The sequence below is a fragment of the Prorops nasuta genome, unplaced genomic scaffold (genome assembly GCF_024137725.1).
Source record: "Prorops nasuta isolate Cenicafe-Biocafe unplaced genomic scaffold, Cenicafe_Pnas_1.2 PNAS00004, whole genome shotgun sequence".
In the NCBI taxonomy this organism is placed as follows: Eukaryota; Metazoa; Arthropoda; class Insecta; order Hymenoptera; family Bethylidae; genus Prorops; species Prorops nasuta.
Genome location: NW_027116801.1, coordinates 8,485,949 through 8,504,724, shown reverse-complemented (window position 1 = coordinate 8,504,724; position 18,776 = coordinate 8,485,949). Strand labels below are relative to the sequence as shown.

Sequence of the window (18,776 nt, the reverse complement as noted above, 5' to 3'; positions counted from 1 at the left end):
AATCACGAGGACGTTTGTATAGTAAGGCGTTGGCAGCTCTATCGCTGGTATCAGCTGAAATACCTGGCAGTTTCATTCTACTAGCAAATGGCGGCTCCTCCTTATAAGCCCAGAAGATTTTCCAGCCCTATGTACTCGTGGTGAAAAAATATCAGCCTTTTCTCAAAGTTTGTTTTTCAGTGCTTTGATTATGCCTGCACGGTGTTGTCCGGTGAGAAAAGATGACTCGAGTGACGTGGAAGATAATTTGTATAAATTTAAGAGTCGCGTGGGGTTGCAGTTTTGTTTATGAGAGGGACCAAGTACACGGATTGTTTTTTCATTGGGATAAGAATGCCATAGAGGCGCGAGCCTAGCGAGTGGAGGCTGCAGGATGATTCACCGCGTCTCATTACTCAAGCAGCTTTTTGCTTTAATCACATTAATGAAGCATTTAATCTCGCCGCGTGTTTTACGAGTCGCCGCTGTGTGGCCCGCTTGGGTACCAGCCTTGACGAGGATTTCTCAGCCAGCGATAGATTCCCCGCGGAACGTTCACTTTTATTCCTCGGAACCTGCACTCGCGCTGGCCAATAATAGTCCACAGGCGAGCTCATTAAAAAACACATTCGCACCTGATAAACGCGAGCTTCGGCCTATTGTATTCCAGGTGCGCGCGAGGATCTCCCGTATTTATCGAGAGTATCGCTCGAGAGAGACAATTGTATATCGAGCAGCTGCACTCTGCGGGTCCAAATTTACGAATTCCTATAGATTGCATAAGTGGGGGAATAGAGCATCCGTTCGAATGTGGTGGGCGGATCATCGCTGATGTGCTCGGCAATCGGTTAAACCAGTTTGGACCAACCAGGCCTTAATTACTCGTGTAAATAATGCCGGCCAATAAACGCTCGGAGTGACGTCACGACGAAGGTTACAATTGCTGGTTGTATTGTTTCGCGAAGCACAAAGCTGTGTGGCATTGTTACGTGATAGTATTGTGACTTGCTTACACTATGCCAGGAAAAGAGGATGCATTGGGACCTGGAGCGATTCGACGTCACTTACCTGAAACAATAAATTACATACCGTTACACTGTGTACATATTATACCATATATATATATATATACGTCTCTACTATATACTATACAGACTATAGATACAGTCTGATTTACGATCTACCATCACAGATACGCAGATACATTCGTGATTTACATGTGTAAGAGTCTGAGCTAGTGCGAATAGCAGGGATTTCGTTGTGCACAGCAAAAAGTTTCATCGCATAAATTATGCTCCCACGTAATCTCTCAGACTTGATTATAGTTATTAATTAGCGCAAGTGCATTTGATTCTTGCGATAGGCAATAAAACAGTTCACGGGGATTGATTTATGGTAAGGTTTGGATTTCACCGTGGTACGTTTGAATGTGATCGACTAAACTGGGTCGAAGCTACCGATCGATTGGGGCTTCGGTTTGGGGGGGTAAAAAAAGAGCGGAGTGTAAAGTTACCAGCTGGGTCAACGCGCCAAAGTCACGTTGCAGCAGGTAGACGCTCGGTCCAACATCCCATTGGCTACTGACACCCGCGCACTCTTATACAGGAGACACATATAGACGCACACGTGCCAAATCCACGATCGACTCTGTCAACGCCACATGCACACGGGGAACTCCCGGCTGCAGTCGTCGTGGCAGGATAGAAAAACAAAAATCCGTGAATCTAGCACATGATAGACAGCGGCACCTGCACAAGTTCCGTCACTTTCAGCAGCAATAAGATCGCGTAGACTGCGGTAGCAGCGTGGTATTGCGTCGAGGACCGATGGGAAAATGAGTGGAGGAAAGAGAGGAGAGATGAGGTTGCGGCAGGAAAAGTTGGATGGAATCGGAGCGATCGAGAAATCGTGAGTTTCAAGGGGGGTAGAGGGAGGGAAGGAGGAGGAAGAGGTGAGCGAAGGAGGGAAGGCAGGAGACAGACTGGAGACAACATAAACCTTCTCGTTCGCGAGCCGGCACATAAATATAATAGGAAGGTAGGCCTCGTGATGGTCGGTCGGCATTGCCCGCCGAGTCGTCACGGACTCGCGGCTCGCGAGGGAGGGGTGGGAAGCTCGGGGGTGGGGGCGGATGGGTGGACGTCAGCTGTAGGGAGGGGGACCGGCATACTCCGTCTCTCTCCTTAATTCTCTCATCCATCTTTCTCTTTCCACCTTTGGCCGGTACACACGGCGGCGTGAAACACGGGGAAACGCTGGAATGATCGATGGGATTCTGCGCCGTTGTGGGCACGGCATGGGTGCGCGCAATCCCCACCGTCATCTCCGGCTGCCCGAGTGTGAGTGCGCGCGCGCGCGCGCGCAACCATTCTTAGTATCCCCGAAGCCGCCACTTTACTAGTGGGGGAAGCCCGCACGTGGTTCCACACGGAAGGGTTTCGCCCGCTCTCGCAGAGGTGGCGACTCTGTCGCCTCGACCCTAACGACACCCTACGCACGTTCCCTGAACCTTGTCGATAAAAACGCGGGCTTTTCCCAAAGGAGATTCAAAGATAAACCGTGCGCGCGTTCTCCGTTGATCCTTCCTCTTTTTTACTGCTTCTTCCTCGATCAGCAATCGCCCCCTCGCTCTTCTCACTCGTGCGAAAAATATCATAAGGACACGTTAAACAGCGATGGGTCTATTTAAAATGAAAGGAGTGTAGATGGACGGATATATCTGTGCAGTTGTTTTAATTGTTGTATTGTGAAAAGAATCACGGATGTCCTACGTGCCTCGCGCGAAACGAAGCTTTGATTTGGCAGCGATTAGATGATGGCGAGGCGTTCAAGGTGAAATTTAGTTGCGCCGCATTCATAAACCCGGAACGCGAGAGGCATTCTTGAAATGCGACGACCACCCATACCCGGCTCGCTAGGTGTACCTTTGTGCATTACCTTCATGATCACGAAGCGCAATAAAAATTCCTCGGAGAAAAATGAGGACACCTAGCAAATTCGATGAAATATTTGCCACGCATAAACAATAACCTGCTCCATTAACAAATCACGGCTTAGCGATATATCATGGATGTACACGGAGTAACCTAAATCATTATTGATAAAAGACGGAAATAGCGGAAATTATAGATAGACTAATTGTCTAATGACCCGTGCGTCATAAATTTTCTCCCAGTTCCACTATAAATTCGAGCCATGGCTGAGTGTAATACCGGTGTAAATAAAATCATCGAGGAAGGATCTTTATCGGTGAAAAAATAGTAGGACCGACGAAGGTCGCGGAGGGACAAAAATTGACGCGACGTAATTTGAATACGAATGTCGGGGGAGGAGGGGGTGGGGGTTAAATTCTTAGGAGCGAGATCGTTATGTAATTAGTCTCACTCTGGCGCACAGCAGGAATCGCGCCTCGTCGGTATTGTACTTTATAGCGGGAAAGTAGTGCAAAGCACGACGAAGCAATTGATCAATATAGCGCCAACAACCCCTCGTAACCACCCCGCCCTATAGTCCTCGCCCAAGTCCCAGGGACGCGGAGAGAGAACGCACCCCCATAACAAGTTTCTTACTCATCTTTTTCGTTCAATAACTCTCCATCCAAGATGGCCACCGCGGTCGTCCCTCATTGGCTGGGGAAGGGGTGGTCGCAGGGTCTGTACGAGGCATGGGGATCGTGAAGTGAGCGGGGTGAGGAGGAGAGATGGGGAGGGGTTGGAAGCAGTGACGCCATCTATCTTCCGTTGCCTTGGCTCGGCGTAACATAAGGCAAGATAAATTGCGGGATCTCCCGGGTTCTTGAACCTTTCTGGCAAATTGCATAAGAATATCCACCCTCTGCCCACCCGCCCTGCCTCGCGGCTCCAATGGAATTGGAATTAACTCGAATAAATCACCCCCCAAGGCTCCGTACGGATACGTTCCTCAGTCGCCCCACTTGAAAGAGTTAAATTTCTTTTCCTACAATGATGCTAAAAATCCTCTGCAACTAATTCAGAGATGAAAAATCCTAAACTGCATCAATTTAATAAACTTTTTTCCTGCTCCCAACAAACTCATTAGCTTAAACAGTGCTTAAGAGATGACTCTTGTTGAGATAAAACAGTCCTGTAGGATGCGAGAGACATTTTATCCCACGACTTCAGGCTCTCGAATCTGATTAACGAATGCAGTATACGTTCCTCCAACCATTATTATCGCAAACTCCCTTCTACCTCTAAATTTTCACTACATTTGCGTACACGATAATTACGAGCAAATTTCAAATTGTGACGTACGCATCGTAAAATGTGCGAGTAAATGGGAGAAGATAAAGCGATCGAAGCGTTAACTGCCGGCTACTCAGAGAGTCGTAAAGTACTGCCGGCATCTGGCGGCGTTTGCGTGAACAATCGAAACAAGATAGAGAGGACGCGACGCAGCGTGTGCGCGTGCCTCACGGTCCATCGATCGAAAGAACGCATGACCAACTAAAATTGATGAAAGCCCCGACATAAAACATCCACAGTCCTAACGCTACCAATAATCTGCAATTCCAGCTTCGTGCTCCGCCAAGACGCGACAATTTTCATTGACAAACGGAATTTTGTAAATACAACTGTAATAACACCGAGTTAATTGTTGTACACACTGTTAAACAATTACGTAACGATTTAACATGCTCTTCTCGTTATATACCTATGTCCATAGCTTCAATTTATATTTTCGTATAGATAAAAAAGAGTGCTGGCTATCGCTGATATTATACAACGATTAAGGAAGAAACGATCCATAGAGGCGTATCGCTATGTCTTGGTTTAAGTTGAAGTTTAAGTTAGCACGACTCGATCGAAAGTCTGAATGGTTGGTTATCATTGCCGGCTGGCTGGTCTCCGTATTGCTTTCCGTACATTGCGCGAGGTCAGTAAATCCGAAACGGAGCTTTACGATTTGTTTACTCCGCAGTGGGTTATGGGACCTGGTTATATAGCCATAGGTATGCGGGGGCAATGTGATCATGGCCATAAACGCGTCTGTTATGCGCTCGTAAAGCGAGCCCCACTCGACGCTACCGCCACTCCTACCAGCCTTCCTCTCGTAAAACTCTTGTTTTACGATTGCTGCCTATCGCTCTGACGATACTTTGCCGCTGCACGTAGCCTGTCGCCACTTACTACGCTATTCACTATCGCGTTTACCTCTTTCCGCTCTCGACACACATGCGAATCCACTTCGTGTTCACGTAACCTGACCTTGACAATTGGCTTTAGGGAATTCCCCCTGTACTTTGTGGTCTCGACTCACCACTGATATCTCTCGTGCAATCTGACGCGATTCGAACAAAAAGAAACTCCTGTATTCTCCAAAGAGTTGCCTTTGAATTCATCGCAGTCGTTGCTTTCATCACGAAATCACTCTCAACAGTTATATTCATCATTTTATTTCCTAATATCGAGCAAATATTTTTTTATTACTTTTCAAGTATATATAGAACGCGCAAGGACACACGTTCCTTGTACCTCTTCGACAGTTTCTTTCCATTTCACTGAATTCGTCGCGAGCCCCGGTAGAGTTTCTCATTGCTGAGAATTTTTTATCAGTTTTGCCATGTTTAACGTGACTGCTCGAACAATTCTATCGGTATCGATCTTTGGCGTGTTTTATCGCGGCGCGAGTCACGTTGTTTCTATATAGCGGCTGACTAAGAGACCGATTGTTAGGGGTGATAGAGCGATCGATAGAGCGTTCGCGTGGTGAATGGTCGATCAAGCATCCGTATCAGAGCGTGACGCCGGCGGCGTTGCTACGTCATCGGTGGACGAATTCTGACGTCAGTTGTGCCGTAGGACTGTGTTGCGGAGTGTGACGTAACTAGAAGAGAGAAGCCAGCCATGCTGGCCGAAGGAAGAAGGGGAAGGAAGAAAAGGGAGCCATTATAGAAGGGGCGCGACTAGGTTGAATCCTCCCCAGTCCCCGCCGACCGGTCGGCCCACCGAGGGAACAGCTGTCAGCTGCGTGGAGCCCGAAGCCCCTCGGGCAGACACGAGTGTCCCAACCTAAACCCATCCTCAGACTCGACCGAGCCACCCACCCCAATGTTAAAATATTCCGCTGGCCCAGCGACGGGAATAGCCCCGGAGAGTTATGGCCGACTCCGGGACTCAAATAACTCTTTAATCCAAGCCCGTGTGCTCCCCCCCCCCTCCCTCCTCCTCCTCCTCCTCCATCTCTCAACCTTCTCGGATCTACTTTCATCCCACTCTCTACGTGTTTTCCTCGGCTTCCTCGAAATTACCTTGTCGCCTCGCGATACTAACGCACTCGCTCTCGAATTCTTTTGTCGCCTACTTGGAAGCCAACAAAAGCCACGCACAGCGGTTCGCGTGCAACCACGATATTGTTTCGTATCTTTTATTGACGCACGACTCCTCTTTTTCTCCCTTTCAAACCTCTTAAGCTTCGTGGAAGGCGACGAATTACGAGAAGGTGGCGTGGTAAATTTTCCAACTAGCCTAAAAAAAGTTTCTATTGTGTACCGAAAAGGTCTCGCGCACAAGCTAGGGAGTCAATTCGAATGTTGTGTATAGGGAGGGGGGAGGGGGGGGGGGTGGGGTCGAGTGCATCCAACTTCGATATTGCAAAGCGGAAATTACAGATTGGCTTACTATCGCGTGAATGGAATCGAGCGATTTGGTAAAATATTATAGGTGTTTGACAATGTTTGACGAGAGTGCAATGGAGAAAAGAGCAACGATGCCGCGCATCTATCTCTGTACTTCAGCATAATGAAATGCACTCTTCCGCAACACTCTTTTTCTCCGGAGCATGGAAATCACCTGGTTTCATCCCACGTTGTGCACACGCAAATTAAATATCGGGTCGTTCGCGTGTAAGAATATCTATGTACGTGTGTACATATACATATACACATTGAACCAGCGCCAGAAAGATATATCGTTTGGCCAATTTGTTCTTCGTGAGGAAATCCATTATTAGGCGGAGCACGAACTTTTACGACTAATTGTAAGCGCTTCCGCACGCTTACAACTTGCGCTGAAACTTACTGCGCTACCACAACACACAGCGATACTATAATCTTTTCGACTATATTATGGAAATAATTCCCACTGGAAATTATCCCTTCTATACATCAATAATGCCAATTAGACTATCCGTATAAACTTGGAAAATAGCAGAATTAGAGGGAAAGCATTAAAGTCATCACGTGAAATCCACTTAAGCCAAAGTTACCTGAAAGTTTCGAGTTAATTAACTCGTAAGTCACTTTTAACTTTGGGTAACTAAAGTTACTCGGCGAGCGTAAAAGTTGACCGGCATCAAAAGGAGGATTTGTAGAGAATTTTAATTATTTATGGTGTGCCTTGCGAGACGTTGCAGTTGCAAAGGGGACAAAGAATCGCCTGGCTATTGAGGATATTCCGGAGGAGCATGTGTTAACGACCAGAAAGCGTTTTTTTAAGCCACACTTCCGTCGGTTGCCACTATATGCGGAAGGTCAAAAAGGGCTTTTCAAGGTTTTAAAGGAAACGCTCAATGAGCGCTCTCGGGCACCGTTAGGCGTTGGCCAGGAATCCACGCTTTATTGCCCCAGTCAGGTAAAGATGCAGCCGGGAATCGGCTGCAAAAAACGTTTCGTGGTCTTCGCGCGGCAAGGACGACGCATCTGGGATTGGCGAGGCAGATAAGCCGGCGGAACCCGAGAGGGTCCACCCTCCGCCGGTTCCCCGAAGGTCAAACTATACACGCGCAAGTCATAAGCGGAGGAAGACCACAGTCGGTCAACTGCGAAGCCATAAATCCACGCCTGGCGTTTTTCGGCTATGTCAGGAGGCAGAAAAATAAGGCGTCGAGGCAAAAACCTCGCAATTCGTCTTGTTATAAGCGGTCTCCTCGTGAACCGGATAGCGGATGAAGAGGAGCGTGGTGGGGTGTGGGGTGAGTACGTTCGTGCGTGTATGTGTGTGGGGAAGGGGGTGGTAGTCGGGGCCAGTTTAGAGAAGGATGGGCCCCGAGAGCGGGGTCCCGTAGGAACAATGCCCGAGTCGCGGGGAAGAATGCGGTCCGTCGGGCAGCGGAGACGCACGAATCCGCTCCGTCGCAAACCAACGGGGCCCTGGCTATACTCGGTCCCATCGATAAATGCGCACTCTCGCTCCCTACTGTACAGCCTACGAAACACACGCGCTTTCCGTCAAATGAATCTGCTAAATTTACTGCTTCCTGCCTCCTTGCATCATTTAGAGTCATTCGAGTCACTCCCGGCCACTTTATAGTCTCTCTCGCCAGTTCCTAATTTTACTTAAATCTTCTGAATCCAATTTATAACTACTCAAACGAGCAAAATTTATATGTTTACATTATCCCCCTTATACCGTCGCATCGAATACCTCATCTCTATATACAGATTTTTATATCTTTACAATAATCAGCCGAGATTTCCATAGTGTAAATTGTAAATAATCGAAACAGATTTTCTTCTATCATACTCATACGTTAAATCGTTTTAAGAGGGTTGTTGCGAGCGACTTCTCGGCATTCGATAGGACATATGGTAGCGCGTGCGCACGCGCGCGCGCTTTAAATAAGCAACTTATGTACCGGTTCCACGAAGTCTGCGGTGTAAGAAAGAAGTGATAATCGATAGCTATATTGGCACTGAATCGTGCGGTCGGCAATAAAACGAGACGAATACGGGGGTGGGGTGTGATCCGGCTAGATGAAGACATCTAGATACATTGTGGAAGCAGTTATCGATATAATTGCCAGATACGCCAGTGATTTATCATGATACTTCTTATGTATCATTTATGCAGAAGGGAAAGGCCGATCGTAGATGGCGGCACTCGGCTTTAAGTAGTACAGAGAGAATTGCACACAGACAGTGCTAATGTTACAGCCCAAGCGCAGATAAGAAGCTCCCGCGACCCACCCCTTCCCTCTCCACCTTTTTCCCTCTCGCCCTCCCGCCCTCTCACCCTCCACAGCGACTTCTTCGCTTGATTTATATACGCGATTTTTATTATTCCTGCCCCCTTTCTTTTTCCTATCTTTCCCGACTGCTCGTATAGGCACCCTCGACAACCTTGCCGAGGCCAAAGATTATACCAGACACTCGGAACAAAATTATTGGCCTTCCAGAACCAACAAAATTTTGTCATTTCGAGCGAAAATTGAACAAACGACGCATCGAATGTTTGGCGAATTTTCGAATTATAAAGCGAAATGGGATGCTAATCGGCAATGGGCCGAAAGACTGGTGGCTGTCGTAAACAACGTTAACGCAATGTACTCTCCCACCCCATCAAGCGTTTCTATATACTACCCTCGTCGCGCAGTTTGCGCGCGGAACTTATCCTCTCGCTGTACGACGGGCGAGGTTGAGAACCGCTTGCGGGGTGGTGGCTCGCGCAGAGAGTTATGACGCCGCACAATTAGCAGTTCGTGTGAGAGAGATCGATCGTCGCTGAGAACATGCATCAACGATGCTAGGGCGAAACGCGTATCGCACTGTACGATCCAATTCATCGTCCAGCGAAATTTTACAGTTTTACTGAAATTTTCGCAAAAACGTTCCTATATATAATGAATGAGTTTGTCCCCATAAGCGTATAATTCTGGAATAATGTACTAACGAACTGGAACGCGGTATATAATTAACGGATTTAAGGTCAAACGAAGGACTCTTGGTCCTACTGAATTCAGTTGAAATAAATTTTTCCCCATTCGGTATATGACTTTGGAAAAAAATTATTTATTGTACGGTTCTCTCTGGAATATCGCAGTTTGAATGGTTGCAAGGTGACGAGATCTATATGGAGATATGGGCGCCTGATGGATGATGAATTTGGTGGGGCATGGTCGGAGAAAATGTGACGTTTGTTTAGTGATGGCGCGCTGACCCGTAGAGTCGCGTGGCCACCGATGATGTTTTGTCAATAACCAGAGATTTAGTTGGGACTGCGGAATGCATAATGGCGTCGGCTCCGCTTATCAATGCGTCGATCCGTCATGTTATCGCAACTTCCGTTCGCGCTTCATTAATCTTAACTAATTACACCCCTCTCTTGGCTACAAATCCAACGTCAATCAACTTGAAAAATGCCATTTCTCGCTGCGTCGTTAATTTTAAGAAAAACTAAAAAAGACGTAGGAAAATTCAGAGAGTTACAAACATCGATTAGAGAAACGTTACCTGAATTTTGTAGATGGACGGTCCAGCATGCTGCATAATCGTAGGATCGGGTGGACGTGTAAGGTTGAAAATGTAGGGAAAATAGGAAGAGTTGGAAGTCTGTGGAACACTTTGGGCTGCAGCTTCGTTTTGTAATCCCGTAGTGGTATAGGCCGTATTTTTGAAGGGCGCGTGCCGGCTAAGTTACGAGGCGTTTATGAGCCATAAGCGATTCAACGGGGTAGATAGAGTTACTTAGAGAGTTATTCCACTACTTTCGTGGAGGGCGAGGAGCTTGAAGAGTTAGCACGTCGGATAGATCAGAAGGACCGCCTGCGACTGTCTGATTTAGTATGGTGGACCCGGTGAGCCTGGCCTATGACGGGTTTTGGCGCGGGGGTAAAAGGGGGACTGGCCTGAGGGTCACTGGGGTGGGGCCTACGGGATTATCCTGCAACTTGCCTTTCCCTGCTCATCCTCCATCCTGTCACCCATTGCCAATGGGCTAGGCTCTTCGCTCGCTAACCAACCTTCCTCTATCGCACCAGCACTCTCTTCATCATCGATGCTAAAATTAATGCAATTTACGCAATAACTCAATTCCAAGAGAAAGTAATTACTCTCATCTCTTATTCAATTACACCGTAGTACCAAGCACCAATAGCAAATTGCTTTCTATAATACGAAGAAAATATTTCACCGCGAATCCTAAGCTTAATTATTCTGTTTATATATATCGATCGTGCATGATTTGTCCAATTCATCAATTGATTAGTCTAATTTATTCAATCCCATCGATCGGCGACCGGCACTCGTTTTACTCGCAGATAATTCGAGCCGCTTATATAATTTGGTTTTTTTCTTCGGCTCATTATAAAGGCAGCAAGAGCGAGCTGCTCCTATCCTCGTCCAATCAGATTCAATTCAAGCAAAGCATTTGCATTCGAATAAATAACAGGGGCGTAGTACATTCTAAATACACGCGAGAATTTTTTCGCGCGCAGGGCTACGCATCTAGCATGATTGCGCGGTCCTATTGTAAGAAAAAGAAGTCGAAGCGCCGCATTCCTGCATCGACTTATCGGTAGCGTCTCGAGTTATTGGTTTTTGCGGTGTTAACGGGAGAGGAAGGAAAAGTCGAGAGAGAGAGAGAGAGAGAGAGAGGATAATGCGCGCGGACGAGGCTGCATATCCACGGAGAAGAGAGACGTTGGCAAAAAGCAGTCCGCATATTTTAAATTAATTTCTTCGGGTCGTGCGTGCCTAACGTAATTGTCCCAAGTATTAGGGTGGAGTCATCCCCCACCAGAAAGGGTTATGGTTGCACGGTGGGTGCCCAAATCCCATGCCCATGGACAACTTCGCTGCGTCCCATAACGCAGTCCCGTAAGCACAATAGTCCCCAGGGTGCACGCAGGCCTCTCTTCTCTATAACTCCGTGGAATAATTTCGACTTTTTTTCCCTCTCCACTCTTTTCACGGGTCGGTGGATTCCTTTGGTGAAATTAATAGCATTTATATGCCGATGCTGCGCTCGCGGCCCGTGACGTATGGCCTTTTTCGGACTGAAAGCAGGACCGTGAGCATATGCGAGAATACGTTCCACGGAATGATTAAGACTGACGGTTTTCTAAAGGCAGTCGCCCGCGGGGCCCTACCTCCTATACATATACAATATCGTCAGCCGTGAAAATTTCGTCTCTCGGAGCCTCCAGACGTAAACAGCACCGGGGATTTAATTGTATTCAGCTTTAATACAGTTTTTTCTGATCCCTCTTCAGCTATTAACCCACGTAGCATATAATATTTTTGCTTCTGTCGAAGTAGACCAACTGCGCTATTATAAATCATTCGCGATCAATGTCTATATATACATTAATTAATTTATTCGAAAGATATAGTTCATTCTTCTCCGCCATAACTAACAATTGTCTCGGATTTTCTCCATTTCACTCAACGAAGTGAATTGGTTTTGGGAGAAAAGTGGCCACACGTAGTGTGTTTTATGGCACGCTATCGTGAGAATAGGCGTGGTCCTTTTTCACTTTGCTCGCGCAAAGTCCATGGAAATGGCTTCATCTTTCCAATCTGATGAGCGGCTCCAGTTAAGCATCGGCCACTCCTATTGGCCCGTAGCTATAATCGTGGATTACAGAGCAGTGTGCATGCAGGATCACGTGGGAAATGGGCCCGACACGCGAGCTATCAGCCGCCATCAGCCTTTTATTTACAGCTGTTTAAAAAGCGCCTAATCCCATGCCATCAATCTTCGATGTGTACAATTTGTATTTACAATTGGCCATCCCTGGCATTTTCCAGGCTCGCGAGCTGATTATATTCGGCTATCGGGAGGATCTTCGACCTGGAGGCTGAAATGATTCTTAAGATGGGCGAGTGCACACACACACTTTGAACGAGGCGAGGATAATAAATAAGACTCGCTGCTTGAAAGAGACGAGCGATGCAACTCACGAGGAGAGGCCAACGGACAGCGAGTGACGAATGGTGCATTTGCTTCACGGAGTATGATTGCTTAATTCGCATGCCGCTGGCCCGAGTCGGCTAGTCTCCGCCATTGTTATCAAGATCCATCCCGCTGGAATAATGATTAGTCGGACGACATAGCAGCTCCTGCATCTCTCTCGGCTCGCTCCGAAACTGTTATCGAACCAATTACCGAATCGTTTCGTTCCTCCTCATCCCTATCTCACGCCGCTCATCTCCACCTCTGATTTTAAGTCATTTCGTTTCAATTAATTCCATATCCAGTCCGACCAAAACCGGTTCGATTTGCTACAACTTCGTGGAAACGATAAATCTATGAAAAGCATGAATTTTCTTCATTTATCATTTTACGTGGAATTTTCTTTTGGTTCGCTTGTTTTCTTTGCTTTTGTATATATATATATATATATATATAATATATTAACGGTTGATTGGGTTTGTTACAATTACATTAGTGGAACGCGGCGACTGGGGTTAGTGATGATGTTGGCTAACGAGGAGGAGCCAGTATATTAACTAGTCCGCGCGCTAAAGCAGAAGAAGGGGTGAATGGGGGTGGGATGAGTGGCTTGGAAAGGGGTGTGAAAGGGGGTGAGAGTTGATACTCTACTCTGCTCTACCTGGCCAAGTAATATGGCGCCAGTGTATTAGGTAACAGTAACGGTACGCTCGCTAGGTTCAGCCACGTGCAACCCTACAATGAGAGTGAGGGTTGGAACTATGTTCTCCCCTCTCCCCTCCCCCTGTTTCTCTCTCTCTCTCTCTCTCTCTCTCTCTATGACTGCAGCTTCAACACGAATTTCGGACGGTTAGGGGAGGCGCCATGACAAACGACGTCAACCCAGTTGGCCAACGTTGCCACGCTAGATCCATAACTGTCATCACTTCTAAACTAGATCTGCTGAAATTGAGATTGCCTACTGCGCGCACCGATACACTCGAAATCTGTCGTGTGATCGGCCACGCATTCTGCGGTGACTCGTTAACTACGCGAGTCAGTAATTAATGGCGCGGAAAATCCAATATTTTGACAAATCGACTGTTTATACAATCTCGCTGCTTCGAGCCTATTAGATAAAATTTCTGCAGCATTCATTAAGGGTATAATTACAATTATACGATTGTCGACGTTGATGATTTGTGTGATATGACAGTTTTGTATACAGAGATGAGTCGTCGAGGGAGGTGATAAAAAGCCTCAAAGTGGAACGAAGAAAATTTAGGAATCGCGAAAGAACAGGTTGGCAAAGAGGGTAATGGAACATGACTGGACGCCTTTGGAAGGAGGAAGCGCGACCGCAAGGCCACAACCGCAGTGTGGGAAGTGAAACGAGCCGAGTGGCGTGGCTTTTAATGGAGTGAGGGAAACAACATTAAGTTAAAAGCAAGAGGGGCGTGAAAATTACACGGGAATAGTCCCCGGTTGCGCGAAGGTAGCTAAACCATCAGGGAAGCACGATCGCAACCTTACAGCAATTTTCTCAAATCCTTTATATTAATCGACTCTTTCAAAAAATTGTAAAACAAAACAAGAGTTAGATATATGAAGTAGAAGAGAAGGGCTGGTACAGAGGAAAACAGAATTAAAGCCGAAATTATCAGTCTGATTTACATTGTTTCGACCAGTGATGGAGAAAAGTTCTTGGGCCAAGCAATTTATCGAATGATAAATTCCTCGAGGAAAGATAGGATCGCGGTTAGATTAAACGACGATTCCTCGTCTCACTCCAGTTCCAGGCTCCTCCAACGAAATTAAATATAGGGGTTGAATTGCAGCGGTAGCAGCCACTTCGATATAGGCTCTCTCCTCCACTGCGGAGAGAAGACTTCGCCATTTCTACCCCAATACTCTCCACTCTCTCTCTTATCTACCGGCGCAGACCATCCCCCCATTTCGTTGCTCCTTCATCTTGAACGCCACCCTTGTATATCCCAAAGCCACCATGATTTAACCTTCGCTAACCAACAGCCGAGGTTTTTGGGCATGTTAACTGATTGGGGCCCCGGGGCAGCGAAAAAAAAGACTCGGATAAAAGAAAACAACAAACTCGGGGCGAGCTCTTGATAAAATCGTCTAAATATAAGAGGAAGGACTGATTTTTCGTTAAAATAGAAGCGAGCGTGAAATGGTTGAAATTGGAGCAGAAATAACAGTGCAGGCACGTACCAGAACCATTGACACAGATAAATAAATCGAACAATGGATATAAATAAAATCGGATCTGTCGTCGACAACGCGGTTTTATTTCTTCGTCATGCTGCACGGGGAGAGACGGGGGAAGAGGCTTTTCCCCTTTTCCGTGCAAAGTGTTCTCTTTTGCTGCAAGTCACACCTGCGAGGAGTGACGCGAAACACGCGTGAGAGCATTTAAAGATAAGGCTAATTCCGTGTGTTTCGCGCCTTGGGGTTGATAGTTGAGAGCAGAGAAGAGAATAGAAGAAGGGAGGGGGTGGTAGGTATAGCTAGAGGAGGAAATTGAGTAAGAGAGAGAGAGAGAGAGAGAGTATGTGTCTGTGCGATTCCCGGGTAGACGCGGCCCTTGCTACGAAGCCACCCCTATCAAGGGAGTAAGGGTGGACGAGTGTGGGGGTGAGTGGAGAGCAGCAGCAGCGTGCTGCCCGCACCAGGCGCCCCCTCGCATATTTCACCGGGAATTTACGAGCCTCGATACGACAGGGAAATTGCAAGAATGGCGGAGTAATCTATCTCTCCTTGCCTCCGCGGCTCTCTCTTCTTTTCCCAGTTCACCCCCTACCCATTCTACAACCCCCTTGCGAGCGCGCATACTCGCCAGTTCCCGGAAAACACACAGGAACGCAAGAAAATTCCTATGCTTTAGATAAAAGGGATTTGTCCTTCCGGTTCGGCTTCCTGCGATCACCTAATTGTGTTATTGAGATAAGCAGCGATCTTTTACCGAAACGCTACATGTTAAATTCTTGATCAGCACCCAGCCATTAATCCCGCGATAAATTGCCCGGATCGCCAGAGGTATAAAAACAATTCTTCCTTTTCTTTTCGTCTTTCGCCCGACGAAATAAAATTCTGCAAGAAAATATGTTCTGGAGAGTTGTTTAGCCGTATTCTGGTTGAACGAGGAGTGAGTTTGGCAGAGGGGAGTGGGGATAGAGAGAGTGTTGATTCGTTGGATATCCGTGTTAATTATGATTCGAAATGAGCTAGCTGTTGCTTGACATACCGCGAACGCGGCATACTCGTCGGGGATGTGACATTCTAGCAGAGGTCACGTGACGCGCATGCACGCTCGTGTAATTGAGTAAGGTAGAATGGTTCCGTAGTGGAGAGGCAGGAGGCTCGCCCGATGTAACATATTGCCGCGATTTGATCATTCGTCAACAGCCCCTGGGGGTACGTGTCACCTGCGCTATCGAATCGCAGGCCAAAGAGGGTCGGGCTCGCTCGCTCGCATTCGTCAATATTTACGCTAGCTGCACGATAGTCCGATGCATGTATATGTATATACACGTATGTATTGTGCTAACAATATTTACCAGGCAATCAAACCCTGGCACTCGCGATTCAGAGGAATTTTCCAAAGTAATCCGAAAATTCTGCGAATCGAATAAGCATTTAAGCTCTGCTACATTTTCTTGCTAATAATTAATGTAGCAAAGTATAGGGTTCTGCTTAGAATCTCAAGTGGAAAATAGATTTTATTCAGAGGGCGGAGAGTCGTCTGGTAGAGAATTCCGCGTAGATTTCCAGACTGGAAGGAGAAAAGGGTTGGTAGCGGGACGGAAAAGCTGCAGTGATGGGGGGAGGAGGACTGGGAAGGGTTTGGAGCGATTTGTCCCGTCTGTTAATTAGTGAAAAAACGGAGTATGAATCTCGAGCGATCGTATATTACCTCGGGCGTAATGGATGGGATTACAGCTGCTGTGTTAAATTAAACCGACCGGCGGCCGCGGTACAGTACGTTATGTAGATATAGGTACGAACCTAGCCGTGGCACGGGGCTTTTTCCCCATGTATGTATCACCCATGTACACTAGTGTTTAGTTACCTCTCCCTCTCCCTCTCTCTCTCTCTCATTCTCTCTACCAGGTCATCTCTACCAGCTAGTGCTCTATCATTCCCTGTTTGTCTCTCTCACTCGAGCTTCCTTCTAGTATATATATATATATATATATTTACTATTATCCTCTCTCTCTCTCTCTCTCTCTCTCTCTCTCTCTCTCACACACACACACACTAATCAAGCACGGCGTATTACACGTAATTGCGTCCACTCGCATATCAGTACTTACTCATTTTGCGGTTTAAAAGAAGCACGACCGAGAAAGCCGATAAAACTTTTTCAGTGAAAATTCGCCAATTAATCGTGAGCTCATCTCATCAGCAATTACCGTGCAATAAAATAAAGACTCGCTTGCCAAAAGTCGATGGTTTACCGTTTAAAATTTATTACAGTCCTTTGTGATCGATATTTGACGATTGGAAAGGAGCAAGGATCATCGTTATTACTGGACGATACAATCAAGTGACGAATTGATGAATAAAGCCCGTAGCTCGTTTAGAGAGTCAAATACAGTGTACTTCACGCGACTCCGGACACTCTCGACCCTGTTAATAATTCTCGCGTTAATAAGGACGTCTGCGGCGTGTTCGCTAGTGCGTAAAAACCATTTGAAAGAAGTAATTAAGGCGCATTAATTAGAGCGCCAGCAGGTCCAGCCCACGAGCAGAATTACAATCCTTCGAGGTACTTCGATCTCGTTCGTTATTTATAAAGGCGTTTCGTCTGCTTCTGCCAGGTTTCTGTCGCGTCGATAAAGTCATCATCTTACAGTACATGCGTGTTAGTATTATAAAAAGATGGAAGGGTAGAATTTGGTAAATTTTCCAGAGTCGAAAAAGGCGAGAGGGATCGAAGCGGGTTGTGTGACACGTGGCGCGAGTATATAAGCACGAAGGGCACGCGAGTATAACAGTATAAGAGCTGGGTGTAGAGTCAGAGAGTCGGGTCGAAAGAAGGTCAGGAAGGGGAAAGGAAGAAAAGGGACGAGCAGTTCTCGGTATAACGCGAGCTCGAAAGCCGCGACTGCGCACTCGCTGCCACGTCGGATTTAATTGGATGGACACCATTATACGCCGCTTAATTAACTAATTAATTTCACGCGCAACACGAGACTCCTCGGCGACTTCAAGCTTCCCGACTTCCGGCCGGGGCTTTTGATGTTTCCTCTCGTCATCCGGCAACGGTATTTATTTCGCTAAAGTTAGCGGAGCCCCGTGGAAGCTTTCATCCCCATTTTTATGTAGATGGATCTGGCTAGGAGGGATGACAGTTTGGCGAAATGGCGCGGAAGACGCCGGCCTGGCCTGCTGGCTCGATCTTATAGCTGGGCCGGGCTTGGCTAGGCGAAATTTGCATTCCATAAAACATATGTCTTCGGTGCTCGGAATAAGAAAGTCGCTCGTTCAGCAGCAAAAAAGTCTCGCGACCAAGTGGCTCTCGAAGAGATTATTGCTCGAGATCGAGTGACGAGTCTTGCACGTATATAACGGGGGGAGGCTGTGCTGGTAGTGTTGGCAAGGATCGATAGACGATATTACGGGGTAGAGAGAGAGAGAGAGAGAGAGCTGGAAAAAGAGCGTATAGCCACCCAGAATCCTCGTTGGGGGAAAATATTAGCGGCATCGGGTACAGTCTTGGTAAAATATGTCGTAGTTAACGGAAATAGGGACGCGAGACAAAGGATAAAATACGCGCTTGCAAACAAGGACGCGTGTACACTTAAGTTGAGGAATAGTCGCTTTTGGACGGCTCGAGTATTTTCTGGGAGGATTGAAAGGGAGGGAGGATAGGCCAGGGTGGGTGAGGGGTGCTCTTGGAGAGATATGGTCGAAAAAAGAACGCGTGGAAAGCGCTGATGTTGGGAAACAAATCAAGCCGTCTGTTGGCTCGCTCGAGTTTTTAGTGGCTAGGCTCCAAATATTTGCTTTGCTCGGCCCATGGAGCCTGATGATTCGGCCTCGGGACGGATATATACATGCACGCCCTTCTCTCAGAAATGGCCAAGTTCCGAAGCCGTGAAGAAGCGGTAGCTGCGAGGAATAAGAGAAGTGCGAAGTTCGAGGTGAGATGGCGGTAAAACATGT

The 18,776-nt window shown here is 47.1% G+C and overlaps 1 protein-coding gene across 5 annotated transcripts in view; it reads right to left on the bottom strand.

Moving 5' to 3' along the window:
* The window catches only part of Ubx (Ultrabithorax), a 212,123-nt gene that overhangs the window by 54,872 nt on the left and 138,475 nt on the right, over positions 1-18,776 (bottom strand). Inside the window, exon 1 of one of the 5 annotated variants that reach the window (XM_066726509.1) lies at positions 1,493-1,614. The exons of 3 other annotated variants lie outside the window; for them this stretch is intronic. The gene's annotated coding sequence lies outside the window, so the exon portion shown is untranslated. Of the gene's footprint in view, positions 1-1,028; positions 1,048-1,492; positions 1,615-18,776 lie in introns of those variants that run through there. One more of the 5 variants, XM_066726512.1, reaches the window with a different exon arrangement.